The sequence below is a fragment of the Lemur catta genome, chromosome 11 (assembly GCF_020740605.2).
Source record: "Lemur catta isolate mLemCat1 chromosome 11, mLemCat1.pri, whole genome shotgun sequence".
NCBI classification, from domain to species: Eukaryota; Metazoa; Chordata; class Mammalia; order Primates; family Lemuridae; genus Lemur; species Lemur catta.
In genome coordinates, this window is record NC_059138.1 from 81,638,455 (window position 1) to 81,653,320 (window position 14,866).

The 14,866-nt window shown below is 44.3% G+C and overlaps 1 protein-coding gene across 5 annotated transcripts in view; it reads right to left on the bottom strand.

Annotated features, from left to right (window-relative positions):
• ELMO1 (engulfment and cell motility 1) overlaps nucleotides 1-14,866 on the bottom strand; it is a 503,740-nt gene that overhangs the window by 218,397 nt on the left and 270,477 nt on the right. The gene's annotated exons all lie outside the window — the stretch shown is intronic.

The following is a 14,866-nucleotide window of genomic DNA, read 5'->3' on the forward strand; positions in this document are numbered from 1 at the left end:
CCATTCCAACACAGAATTAAAGAGATTCACTCCAGATCCCCAAATTAAGATTCTTGGGGTCAGGACAAAATAGTACCCAAAGTATATAGGACCTAAAATTCCCACTTTTTCTAAATTGCTGACAACCCTCTGACCCTGTTAGAGGATATTTTGCTTGATTTCCCCTGACACAGAAATGCCTGTAAAGAGTTTTCCAGAATGGTACAATATAGACTTTTTACTTAAGTGACCAAACTACTCTTTTGTCCTCTCAGTCCTATCTTCCTTTCTGGGGAATAGACTCCTTCTGCAACTTGGACTCCCAAATTTCAATTCAGTATTTTCCAAATAAGTTTCCATGTTCTTACAAAATCTCACCCGCTGGCATCAGTTGACGAAACCATGCCAGGAAAACATGTGACACAAACTGAACCAATCAGAGTCCTTCCCTGAGACTTCTCAAACTAAACAGGAAAAATTGGCCCAACTATGTTGATGGTGCCCTTGGGGTGTATGCTCAGGAGTTCCCTGGGTGTTGGCCTGCAAAACAAGCAAATGAAGCCAAAATGCAAAGGAAAACAGAGAGGAGAGACAATGAGAGCTCTAGAAGCATTTGAGTCACGGGTTCCACTTGTTACTGTAGCACAGCTATTTCCCTGTCTTTATGGTTTGTTTGCTAAATCCTACCTCTGAAAATCCTTTTGCCATTGAGTCAATTCTCCTCTTTCCTTAAGCTAGTCTGAGAAGCTCCTATCACTTATGACTATGGGCACCATTCAACAAAAGCAAAACAAAATAATGAAACTCTAAAATTACTAATCTTCAAATTCCTACCTGAGGAGACTGTTTGTCTCACAAAACAACCAGTTTACCCATGTCCAAAGCTGCCTCAAAAACTCTTCCCCAGTAAGAGTTGGCTGGTATCTCCATGACAGCTACACCACTTTGAATGCTTGACCCCCAGGTGTATCCACAATGATGCTGTGCGCTGACCTACTGCTCTGTTTTCCCCCTAGACTACGAATTCTTCAGTGGCAGGGATGGGTGTTTTATTCACTTCATCAACAATATGCATTGAGCACCTATTATCGACCAGGAACACAGCTGGGCCTTCTCAAATGCAGAACAAGGTAGACAAGGGCCCTGACCTCCCTGAGCATTCATTCTAATTGAAGGAGACAAGTAAAAACAAAAGCAGTAGTTACAGTTCATCACAAGTGCTATGACAATAAGTAACTTGTTGAGTGATGAAAAGTAACAGAAAAGTCTTGAGAAGAGACTTTAGATAACCAGGTGCTCAAGGAACAGTCTCAGACTGTCGAGAATCAAAGCCTGAGAAGGAGCTTGCTATGTCAAGGTCAGGGAGAAAGAACATTACAGGCAGAGGGATCAAGGTCAGAGCCCCTCGAGGTGAGCAGGGAAGTGTGCTGGCCTCCATACAACACACCCAGCTCAGTCTGCCAGAGCACAAAGAGTCTCATTTGACTCTAAGCCTGAATCACTCTCTTATTTTAAAGGAACCCTTTCTGGTTCTAACCATAAATCCCATTCCCAGAGAGCAGGAGGAACAAGTAAATTCCCATCAATCAGTGAATCTTATTTCTCTTTTAAAAATTTTGTATCTGAGACAGCAGGATCAGAGAGCAAATGTGGATCTCTCGATGATGGGGAAATGAGCTGGAAAAAAAAAACACAAAGCGAGAAGGCAGAACATAAAAGACAGGAGACAGGTAGTTTTCAGAGGCTCCCAGCTCCCAGTGATCACATTCCCTTGTATTTCACATTAACATTCTATTAACATTTCATGAGCGCATCAATATTTAACAAGGATGTGATCTCCATACACTGTAGGTAGAAATACTGCAGCCAATAAATGTTTGGGAAACATTTCCCAGGCACAGTTTATTAGCAGGCACTAAATTAAGTAGTAATTTAAGTAATCAATATGTAAATCAGCTTGGAGAAGCCCTCCTCTTTATTTTTTAATGTGCCATCTATCTTATCATATTTACCTACCTAAAGAAAAATAAACCCTCCTTCTGCACTGATTTCTGTTTTCAAGGCAGACAGGAATATTTAAAGCTACTGGTATACATTTTAAGAGCAACATTATTACAGAAATATTTCAGAAAAGACTATGATTATGAATATTACTAATTAGATATTACTATAGTGAGAGATAATTCTTAAACTAGAGAGTAGCTTTTTTTTTTTTAACACACTGATATTTCTACATTCAATTTCAATATTCTGATGTTAACCATGTCTACCCAAGACATTTTGAAAAGCTCCATTTGGAAATATCTAGGCATATTTTTTTCATCTTTATTTTCCACTTACTCTTCAGTTTTAAGGGCAAATATACTAGAACAGAAACCACAATGTAGTTCTAAAACCTGCTATTAGGACTCATCTTAGAATACGTCATATGCCAAAAGAAGTTGTAACTCTTTGCATGTCTTATAAAAAGCAAAACACTGGATATCTGTGCAATAGTAAGTATATTTTATAAAATGCTTTATAGTTTACAGGGTATATTTACATATTATCTATCAACTGATTCCCAATAAGTCTACAAGACTGTTAAGGCAGGTATTATTATTCTCTTAAGAATGTTGAAACAAAAGCTAGAGGTGACTTGCTTAGATCCCAGAGCCAGCCTATGTCAGGCCTGGAGTTCAATTTTTAAAGTCTTCAATTACCAAATCTCCCCCTGCCGCTTTATAGCTTACAAATTGGCTTCACATACATAGTACCATGAAACTCAATGGATTTCAGGTCTAATGAGGCTCAGGGAACTTTTTATTGTTTCTTCTGTCTCACTGAATTGGGTCTATCCACCCCAGCCCCTCCTAGACAAGCTATAAGGTTCTCTCTCATCTCATCTATTCTCTGAAGATCGGTAACAGTTCCTCAGGGTGAATGACCAAAGCTTCTGTGGAGTGTCCCCTGACTTTATTTCCATAAATGCCAGCTCCCCTCTGAACGCTCTGTGTTTCTTGTTGTTCTCTAATTGTGTTCCTAACAGATTAGGAACCTGTTTGGCTCGGACATGACCGTTAAGTGCTGAGTACAACGCCAGCCACACTGGAGCACCCATCCCTTCTCTGGCTCTCTCGCCCTCAGCCTCAGCATCACGTTGCTGTTCTACATTCAGCCGGTTGTCTCTGACACAGTCTCCCACCTTCTGTTGAAGCTTTCCCCACTGGGGGGCGAGTCCACTCCACGTTGCGTCTCCTGCAGCCAGTGCTGGAGCAAGCCTCGAGGGCTTCTTCCCAGGCTTCTCCTTTGTAGATGTTCTCTTCCTCTCTGAACCTTTTTCATGTTGCTTCTACTCTACCGTAGGGCCAGATGCGGCACAGTGGTCTCCTAGAGGCCACACTGAGGGCAGCGTGTGAGGTCGTACTGGATTCTCTCCAAAGAGAAGGGGCTGTTGGTGTTGCCTTAATTCTGACACAACACTGCAACCCAAAGCATTGGTAATGTGCAGCCCCTGGGCAAAGCTGCCACTAACTAGCACAGACTTTTACAAGGCTTTGCATCTCTTTGTGAGATACAAAGATGCTACATAAAACTCATTTCATGGGACTGTTGTGCATATCCAGTCACATAACAAAGGCAAAGTGCCTAAAACTGACTTCAGAGAGTTAGTGTTTATTATCCCTTTATTGCCCTCTCTCCTCCTGTTCCTGGGCCAACATGTCACACAACACTTTTACCAGCAGCTAAACCGAAATCATGACTGCAGTGAGACTGGCTCTCAGATGACGGGACTCCGCAGACTTATAGAAGTAAGCCAGAGGCCTTCTCGTCATTTTAGCATGAGAGGCACAGAGATAAAGTAGTTTCCTCATCTACTTACACCAGAAATGCAAGATAGGAAGTGCCGTGTGCTCGTGTTCAAGCAGGAACCTCCTGCAGGAACACAGGGTGGTACACGCATGGAGAATGAGCCAGGACCCCGAAAAACAAGTCATTGCATGGCATGATGTTTCTGGCAATAAAGTCCCCAAACTCAGCAGTTCCAGCCACCACAGGACACCCATCCTCAGAGCCCTTGTCAGCCTCAGAAGCCTGTCTCCTGACCCACCAGCGAGAAATGCCAATCCTCTCTCATATTAAACCAAGAATAAACCAACAAAAACCTTATCTGTACCAATGAAATCCCCCACACTCCAACAAAGCAGTAGTTTTCCTTATTAAGAGAATTAGGAAACACCCCAGAACAAAGCTTTAGTCCTTAGATCCCATCACCAAGACTCAAGACCTATTCCAAGGTCACAGAATAAGCCCAGTTTCCTTCCTCTCACAGAGACTTGAGAGCCACAGGGAGTCACTTTGCCTAGTTCTCCCTTAGTACCAGTGATGGGGATGACCAAGCCCAAGAAAGAGCATCAGCAAGACAAGCATCAGCAAGAACCCTGAGCTGCCTCACGGGGGCTACACAAGAGGTTAACTGTGATTAGGAATTTTAAGCAAGTCCATGGCATTAAACAAACATGCCAAAGCCCTAATACGATGATTTTAAATGGGCAGAAAAAGAACACTAAAATTATAGAAAGCAGGCATAGCAGGAAAACAAGTTAGAACAAATTAGAATCACAGGCTGCTAGTCCACAGGATCTACCTATGAGGGAAGTGAGGCCCCAAAGCAAATAAACCTAAAAGAAAAAGGCTTTAGGGATGAAGGCAGGATGGCAGCAAAAGATAAACAGCAGCTAACGTTTATGGACAGCGTTTATCTCCCAGGCCTTGTTCTAAGGGCTTCATAATGATTGGCTCATTCTGCAAACACATCCTAATGCATGACAGAAATACTACTCCATCCCACTTTACAGATGGGGGAACAGAAGCAAAGAGATGTGTCATTGGTACAAGGTCACATAGCACAGAAATAAATAGAATAAGTAGTTCCCAGCATGGGAACTTAGGTGGCCTGACCCCGGAGCACACATTCTTTGGTTAGTGATTCTGACTGAAAAAGGAGAGATGAAACATACGACAGTAACGAAGCTATGATGGATTGGTACTAACTGATCAACACGTAAGTGCACATATGCAGGTAGCATTCATCGGGTGTCAGGCAGGAGCGGGGGCAGGAGGGGATGGGTAAATTCACACCTAATGAGTGCCGTGCACACCGTCTGGGGATGGGGCACATTTGTAGCTATGACTCAGATGGTGCAAAGGCAATATATGTAACCTCACTGTTTGTACACCCGTAATATTTTGAAATTAAAAAAAATCATAAGCTACAAGCAGGAAAGGCCTTTGTGTAATAACAGGGGAGTGGATAGCATTGTGGCTCCAGACAGAAACAAATTTCCTGGATCTATTTCTAACAGACAAACTCTACTTCTTGGTGACTTGGTGCACATTCCTTAACCTCCGTTTTCTCTTATAAAAATGGGGGCAGCCTCCAAAGTGAGGTATCACAAGAATGGAAGAGCAGGCACTACATGTACTCAGCATCAGACTGGCACTGACTGATCCACACTAAGGTGCTCACACAGTAGTAGTATTCTTTGGGGGTTGGGGGGTTGGGGTTGGGTAAACTCACAACTAATAGGCGCGGTGAGCATTGTAGCGGGGAAAGACATGCCTCAAATTGTGGTCTGGATGTGGCAAAGTCATAACATGTAACCAAAATGTTTGTACCCCCATAATATCCTGAAATAAAAAAAAATGGGTGCAGGAACCCCTACCCGCAAAGGGTTGTAAAGATTAAATGAAAAAAGTAAAATAGAGATAAAGATCTCCTTAGGACCTGAAACGCTGCAAACACCCAATGGTGGAGACAATTGATACTACTATTACTATAATAATTACACGAACTCTGTTCCAAGGTGTTATCATTTGCACTTCTGAAATATTCTTATAGCTCCAGGGCAAAGCTGCTGAAAAAAACACAACAGAAAGCAAAACACAATTGCTGTAGAGGATTATTATTCTTGCCCTCTGGTAAAGTAAGGACTCAGGTGGAATAAATATTATTTCTGACTTAGAAGGGTTTCCTGAAGTTCTTTTAGCATCTCTTTAGAACCCTGGTTCTCAAACTCCAGTGTGCATCAGAATCATCAGGAGAGCATACTCAGCACAGACTGCTGGGTGGTTCCCCTAGGGTTAGATTGAGTAGATCTTAGGTAGAACCCGAGAAAATACACAAGTCAGTAAACCAAACCCTAAATTTTTCTGAGATAGTGGAGGGATTGAGGGAGAAAATGTTTTCTAACATGAGAAGAAATGACGAAGAGTACGAGTGTAACTGACCACCAGGGAAAACAACACCCAGAGCAGAGTTTGCAAAAACTTAAGGAGCTGTTTTCAAAGCCCAAAGAACAATGCATCCCAGGAAAAGAAAAAGCATGCATAAAGGGTCAGATTGGTGAAAAAATAAAAGTAGAACATGCACACGGGGAACCAAGATAAATAACAATCTGGACAATGAGAGGAACGGTATAAAACCCAGCTAATGAGGTGAAATGCTTCCAGAATAAAATTAGGCAATTGCGCATACAGAGGCATAATAAAGGCCATAAATATAAAGTGGCAAGGAATTGACTGGGTAATGGTGTAGTAATTAAAGCCTGGAGGTTCATAATAGGCCTTGAATTGAACATTAATCAACCCAAAAGAAATGCTCCCTGCACTTTGATATAGTGCAACAAAAGCAGGACGTGTGACACACACGGAGCAATCGCGGCCACACTCTGCTGAAAGGCCCTCCCTTTGAGAGTCAAGTTGAGTAGCACAAAGAGGGGAAAAGGTTACAGAACCGCAGGGATGATGTGTGTTTGTGCCAGCACAGTGACTGCAACATCTCTGAGGGAAGCCAAGGAATCAGCCCTGTTGCCTGCTCAAAGGCCACAGGGTAGCAGGGGCGATTCCCCAGTTGCCTCCCCTGGCAAAAGATCCCCCTCTTTATGACAGTGCATGTGTTCCCGCGCCCAAGGATGGGTACAGGTGTGGCAGACACCTGCAGGCATCACTACAGGTTTGTTTATTTAAAGCAGTGGTTCTCTGACTTAAGTTTCTATTAGAATCCTCTGGAAGTTTATGAAAACATAAATTGCTGGACCCCACCCCTAGAATTATGATTCAGTTATTTTGGGGAGGACTCAAGAAACTGCATTTCTAAGAAGTTCCCAGGTAACGTGGATGCTGCCAGTCTGGGACCATACTTTGCAGAACCTCTGGTTTTAAAGGTATGCCACACATCTGTACTCCCAGTTCCCATCATTAGCAAATCTGCTGTTCTTAAAGACATGAAAAGCAATGAGAGTAGATGAAAAAAGAAATAAATCTGGTTGGGTTTTTTCTTTTCCTGTGACTAATAAAAAATATCACTAATAAGAGTTAAAAAGAGAAAAGCAGAGTGATGGCTGCCAGCGACTTAGGAGAAGGGAGAATGGGGGACAACCACTTAAGAGGTGTGGGCTTTACCTTTAGGGTAATGACAATGTCTTAGAAACAGACAGAGGTGGTATTTGCACAACACTGTGAGTGTACCATATGCCACTGAGTAGATTACTGTAAAGGGGTTAATTTTATGGTATGTGAATTTCACCTCAATTAAGAAAAAAAGTTAATACATGTCAAATGATTATCATGAGCAAACTCTCAAGTGTTTAGCTCAACTGGTCCTCACAAGCCACTGAAGCAAGGTTACATTGCACACACGTGGAGGCTATGCCTTGGAACTCAAGTAACTTGCGTGCTGTTTAGGAGAGACACTGCTGTGGTTTGAAGGACAGCGCCCCCTCCAAAGTTCAAGCTGAAACTTAATCCCCAGCGCAACAGTATTCAGAGGTGTGCCCTTTGGGAGATAATTAAGTCATTCGGGCTTTGCTCTCATCCTTCCGCCATGTGAGGACACAGCGTTCCTCCCCTTTCTCCAGAGGATCCCAGTCCTTCTCAAACCTTAAAGTACTCACAAATCACCTGGGGACCTCGTTAACATGCAGATTCCTATTCAGTAGGTCTGGGGTGGGGCCTGAGGTCCCACATGTCTGGCAAGCACCCAGAGGATGCTACTGCTGCAAGTTCAAGGTCCACATTTTGAAAAGTAAGGCACTACTTTCCCAAATCTATTAGCTGAATTCTAGCCCTGGTCCTCCCCACACCCCTACAGTGCATCGCTTTTTCACTGATTTACAATTATTTGTACAATAATTATACAATTATTTTTAAGCATTTATTATTGCTGAGCAACTTGCTAGATGTTAAAGATGCATGTATGAACAGAATACCATTTTGAGGGGCTTGTAATCTATCTGGAAGATACACAAAGGAACGGGATTTGTAGGATGGGCAGATTTTCACTTCCTTTTATGTACTTCTATATTGTTTGCATTTTTCACAAGGAAGTGGCACTGTCCGCAGGAAAGGTGCATGCGACATGCAGTGGGCAGGAGGGGCTTCACCAAGAGGGCAAGCCTTGAGTTCAGCCTTGAAGGAGAACAAACTGATGCCAAACTCTCCTGAGACATCTTTTTAACACTGCATACCAGAGGGATGCAAGAAAGACTAATTCCAACTGGGAAGTGTATGCCAAATGAAGGCAGAGAAGCCCCTCTGCATTTTGGGCAATATTAGCAATAAATCTCAAGATCACAGGGCGGAATTTTGACTCACTCAACATCACATTACTGAATACAAATGCCTCTCGTTTCCTTCACCGGAGCGCAAAGACGCCGAGATGTTTGCCTTTGTTTGACAGTCACTGTTGGATGAAAAATTAAGCTTGACATTTCTCAAGCCTGATTTCTTACTGAGAAATTGGCACCGCTGTCTGAATGGTTATTGCAGTCTTAAAGCAAAGTTACCTTCCACATGTATTGTCTGAAACATACTCGGATATAACTTGTGCTACTAAATAAACACATTCCAGGAGAGCTAACGGCAAAATGAACTCCTCTAAGTCAGCTCCCACCTCACTTTCTCACTTAGCTCACAGATTTAGACAGTCACTCTGGTTTAGGAACACAGACTTGAGAAGGCAGAAAGGTGAGGAGAGAGAATTATTTCGTATCCTCCTCTTTGGGACAAATGATAAATTGGCCATTTCAGGAACATACTTTCAAACAAGAAAATGTTAAGTTTCTATTTACGCACATAGTAAACTACCCACAATGAAAAAATTATTGATTGAAACCTAATTAAGAAATTAGGCCACAAGTTGTTTTAGTTGAAGTTAGAGGCATGTGAAAAGGAAATCTTTTTTTTTTTTTTTTATAAAATCCAGCTTTTTAAATGGAATTCATCTCATGACATCTCACTGTGTGTAAGGATCATAACTGGTGGCTACTCCTGCTCAGGGCGGGATCTCCCTGTGGGACAGCCCTCCCGCAGGGCTCCCGCAGGTGTGGTTCCCCCTGTGGAAACTGCTGCCCCGACCCCCCTACCCTGCACGGCCCCCCAGCACCTGCCCCAGCTTTCCTTCTCCTCCAGACCCAACCCAGCTGCCACTTTCTTCATAAAACCTTATGTAATTCCTTCCTCCAAAACCCAACAATCTTCTATCTATACCTTTCTTATAGCACTTCTCACTTTCTGTGCCAAACTGTGGCGAGCAATATGCATCTCACCTTCCTGATGACGTTGAGCCCCTGAAGTCCAGAACCATGTGTCCCCTGCTCTGCTCCCCCCGCCCCCCGCACCGGGAATCTCTGACACTGCCCCTGAGTGGCACATACAGTAGGCGCTCATCAATGCGATAGTTACTGAAGAGCTGAATGGATAGTAGGGGACATGACTCTGGCCTCTGGCTGGGCTGGCGTTGCCCATGGAGGGTTCAGTCAGCATCTCTGTCCCCTATGTGAACATCGCCTTGCCTGGTTTTCACCTGAGAGTTTCCCTAATTTATTATTTCTATATGTCCACACGCATCGGAAGTGAGTCACAACCGTCCTCTTATTCCCTGTCACCCATACTCCCCATTCTATCTCACCGTGGATTTTATCAGGAGCGAGGGCTCATGTGCCGCATTGAGAACCTCCAGCCTCACTCTTCACCGTGAGGAGGCTCAGGACCCAGAGCTCCTGGGTGGTCAGGGCACGTATCCGCACGCAGAATCCGAGCTGGGCGGGAAAACTCGCTCGGAAACCCTCTGCGACGACTGCACGTGCCTGGTGTGCCCCCAGGGACCACGTGGCCACATGGAAGGAAAAACTCGGAAGCAGATCTCACTGGGCCAAAGCCCACACCTCAAAGGCCTGTTCAGGGAAACTGTGCACTCCACCTTCTTTGTGTATCGTGAAAATAAACATTTACAGAACACTGGAATGTGTGAAAAATGTCCTTCCTTGTGTGTTTATGGAAAACACTTGGCGAGGACTTGCTATAAATGCTTCCTGTAAGTGCTGTCAGTGAGCAGCAGCAGGAAAATGCATGAGGTGACAGGGAGCCAACTCCCACAGCAAAGGGATGTCCCTTTCCATGTACCCCACGAGCTGCCTCCACTCCCCACAGGCTCCTGCCCATCACCCACAAATGGGACCCCAGGAATCCTGAGGTAGGATGGTGGGGGGCAGGGAAGGGGCAATGAGCAAAGGGGCCTTCAGAGCACAGCACCCCACCCCGGAGCACAGAGAGAGAAACCTGCTGGTGTTTCCTAGGTGATGACGCCCCTAATAGGATTCCCTTCCCCTTCGTGCATAGTGGTTAACAGCTCTGATTCCAAGTCCCCTGTTCCAGCTGGAAACATGCCCCCAACACCCACCCTGTTTTCCCCGCCTAAAGGCTGGCCTGCCTCTCAGTTAACTCCAGGATGCTTTCAGGTGACAAGTGACAAATGGAAAGCAAGAGACTCAAAAATATTTCTTTAGAACAAGATGAATGGGACATTTCTCTTTATTCCTCTCTAATTGACAAAACCTCTGACAGCATGAATGGAAAGGGGAAGAGGGAGCTTCAGGCCAAATCAATACATGCTCGTGGTTTTCCCAGGAAGCAATCCTGCCCACCTCCGAATTGCCCTCTGGAATGAACCAAGCCTTCTTCTGCCTCCAGAGGGGCTGGCTGCTCTTGGCTCCCAGTGGGCCAACGTGATGAGCAGCCTAAGTGTTGAAATATTATGGAGATCCGTTATCTCACAGATGTTATATACCAAAAACACTTTACTTTTTCTTCACTTCAAAATTCTTTCTTTAAAAAAAACAAAAGACGCCAATCCAACGAGCTTATGCCTGCCACGGCAAAGAGCCCCAGCTGCCTGGCTGTATTATACCCTTGCCCAGGTGCCGGGGTGTCCCCTCACTCACAGCGTGGCCTCCAGGTGCCCATCCTCTGCCCACAGGTCCTTGCACGGCACCGTACCAGCCAAACGACAAATACCCTCACACGGCAAACTCTGCGCTGATTTATAAAATTATTTCCTTTAAGTACATTTCTAGACGTGGAAATGTTAAGTCAAAAGATCTCAACACTTCTGCCACTTAAGCCATATTGATAAACCATCATCTAAGAAATGTGTCATTTCACATTCCCAAAGCAATGGGAGAGGGTTCCCTTCAAAATCCTTTCACCGGCTCATCGGGACATACAGTGGGAAAAGAAAATCTATGCATCCTGGGCTTTCTCTCCTTACGAGAGAAGGAAGCCGCCTTGGGGCCCCAAGCTCTCACAATCACACCGCAGGCCTCCTCCCCAGTCAAGGATGGGCACGGTCCCCCCCAACCCTGAAAGAATCCAGGATCTCCTCATTCGAGGCAGCTGCACATTTCCATGCCGCGAGTGGTGGTGGGGATAGGTGATTTTGCTGTAGGCGCTTTGGGGAAGAATTCCTACATCAGGTATGTATTTATGAACCCAGAGAATTAAGAGAATTCTGAATTCAGAGCTCACCAGTCACTTTGTTCCCCTCCCCCACTACCACCACATCCTGGCAGAACCAGATGCCAACTGACCCCATGAGGTCTCTGCTGGCCCAGAATCACCTTTTGCTAGTTCTTCAGCCCTTCTGACAGCAGGTTCCTTGGAGCTCGTGGTCCAGCCCTGTGTCCTCCTCAGACTCCTGCCCCGAGAGTCAGTAAGAGAAAGAGTGTCCCTCACCTAACTCCATGACTTGCTGGCACTATGAGCCGGCCACGCAACTCGCACGTTGAAAAGATCAGGACACTGGAGTTAACCCCACGGATTCCACACAGTTCCTCACTGTTCTCGTACTGCTGAGAAGAGCAAATGGGGCAAGTGGAGGCAAAGGCGCCACCGAGATGGGGCGAGTGGCTGGCCAGAGCAGGCTGACTAGCAACCCGGTCACTGTCAAGAAGCTCCAAGGCCATAAACTGTTGGTAGCTTGAAGTCAGCCACAGCAGGAGTATCTGCCACAGAAACTGGCAAATGCTGCATGCTACTAATCAGATTTTTTTAAAGCTTATTTACTAGCACACCACTGAATTCAATATAAAATATTAAAAAGTCACCACCTGCCTGGTGTCCAAAGTCCAAGTTTACCATTTACTATCAATTGTGAAAAATAGACAAGTTATTTGTCTGGGCTACATGGTATTAAGCCTTACGTAAAGTCTCAGTTGTGTATGGTTCAAGGCCAGACATGAGTTCTCTATGAGCAAAAGACTAAGAAGACCAAAATTTAATCATTTCTGCACAGGGCTCAGTTCGGCCAATAGTTTATGTGCAATAGCTTATGCAGTACTTACTCTGGGTATGGTAGGAACAAGACATGCTAAAATGGGTGTAATAAAATTGAGAATCCTTGATTTGGTTCTCAGCTTGACTATTGTCGGTACATAGGAATGCTATCGATCTGTGTACATTGATTTTGTAACCTGAGACTTTGCTGAATTTATTTATCACTTCCAGGAGTTTCTTGGCAGAATCTTTGAGGTTTCCTAGATACAGGGTCATAACATGGGCAAAGAGCGATAGTTTGACCTCTTCTGCCCCCATTTGGATACCCTTGATTTTCTTCTCTTGCTTGATTGCTCTGGCTAAGACTTCCAGCACTACGTTGAATAGAAGTGGTGACAGTGGGCACCATTGTCTGAATGGAACTGGAGACCATTCTTCTCAGTGAAGTATCGCAAAACTGGTAGAACAAACACCACATGTACTCAATACTAAATTGAAACTAATAGATCAACACTGATGTGCACATACGACAGTAAAACTAAACGGAAATGAAGCAGGTGGGAGGGGGAGGAGGAGATGGATAAATTCACATCTAAAGGGTACACTATCTGGGTGATGGACACACTTACAACTTTGACTCAAACTGTAGAAAAGCAAACTGTGTAACCAAAACATTTTCAGCCCCATAATATTCTGAAATTTAAAAATTTTAAAAATTAAATCAATTACATATAAAAAAAACTGAGAATCCAATAAGGTAATTTGTGTAAAATGTTCGTGGCAGTGGCCTGGCACATGTTCATTACTCAATATATTTAGCTTTTTTTGGCTCTTATGGCCATAAAGGACTTCACTAGGAAAAAAAAAGAGAGATACAACACTGGTCAGGGATTTGACACATCATATATTTTCTCATTCATTTAATGAATAATTTAAATGGTCCAGTGATAGACAGTGAGGGCACAGGGTGAGACATAGTGTGAATGACAAACACCAGAGTCTTGGATTCTAAAACTTTCCAGGTATCAGGACCCTTACTACAGAACAGCATTTGATAAACCAGCCAAAAAGCAGTCAGTTCTTAGGGCTGTTATATCTGTTACTAAAATCATTTTGGTTGCTTTATAAAATATGAGAAAAATTCTGTCTGTTACTTATGATTTATACTAAATTTTAGAATCTTGGGTTTTACCAATGCAGGGAAAATGTTGATAAAATTAAGGTCAATGTAAAAATAAAACAATCTGACAATGTCAAACAGTCCTGGGTACACCAGGTGTACAGCACGGGTCCCAAGGGGGAAGCTATTTTTACCTAATACAATGCGACATTTGGGAACATTACGACCTCAATTTTATTATATCAATACAAAATGCCTTCTGATTTGGTAGGCAGGTTGCTCATACTGGCGAGGCTCTGGTCACATGAATCTGATACAAAATGGAATGTCAAAGTGACTCACCCAAGCCCAAGCATCAGCATATCTGGAGCAAGGCCATTTTGGGGCATATCAATACAGCTGCTGACTGAGTGTCCATTCCAGGATGGACAAAGGCCAGAAGGGCAGCTGCAGTCAGGGAGGTTGGAGCATGTTCCAGATGGAAACCTGTCTTGGTATCTTCCAGCTTGGGGTAAATCCTGCCAGAAGGCAGAACACCAGAACTCTCTGGCAGGGTGCTGCCACTCACTCCATTCAGGCACTTCGCTCATCAAATATGCACCAAGTGTTTTCTGCCTGCCTGGCACTGCTCTGGGCAGTGACACTACGGATGCTGTGTGCTCTCATGGAGCTTACAGGCTAGTGAGGGTAGACAGAAAATAAACAAGATAGTTAATACAGAGCATGTCAAAAAAGAGTTAAGGGTGGAGAAAAACAAAGGAGGCAAGGTAGGCAGAGAGCGAAGGGATGAACTTGCTACTTTCTATTTGGTGGCAAGGAAAGGCCACTCACTCGGAGACTGAAGGAAGTGAGGCAGTGAGCCATGAGAGCTCCCTGTGCAACAGAAGCCCAGGAGAGAAGGCAGCAGGTGAGAGGCTGGAGGCTGCAGGCACCTGGCATGCTCGGTCAGCAAGGATACTATGGATGGATGGAATTGTGTCCCCCCCCAAATTCCTGTGTTCAGGCCCTAACCCCCAGTACCTCAGCATGCGTTTGTATTTGGAGACAGGGCTTTGAAAGAGGTAGTTACGGTAAAATTGAGAGCATTAGGGTGGGATCCTAATCCGATGTGACTAGTGTTCTTAGAAGAAGAGACGTCAGGGATGTGAGCTCACAGTAGGACAACCATGTGAAGAG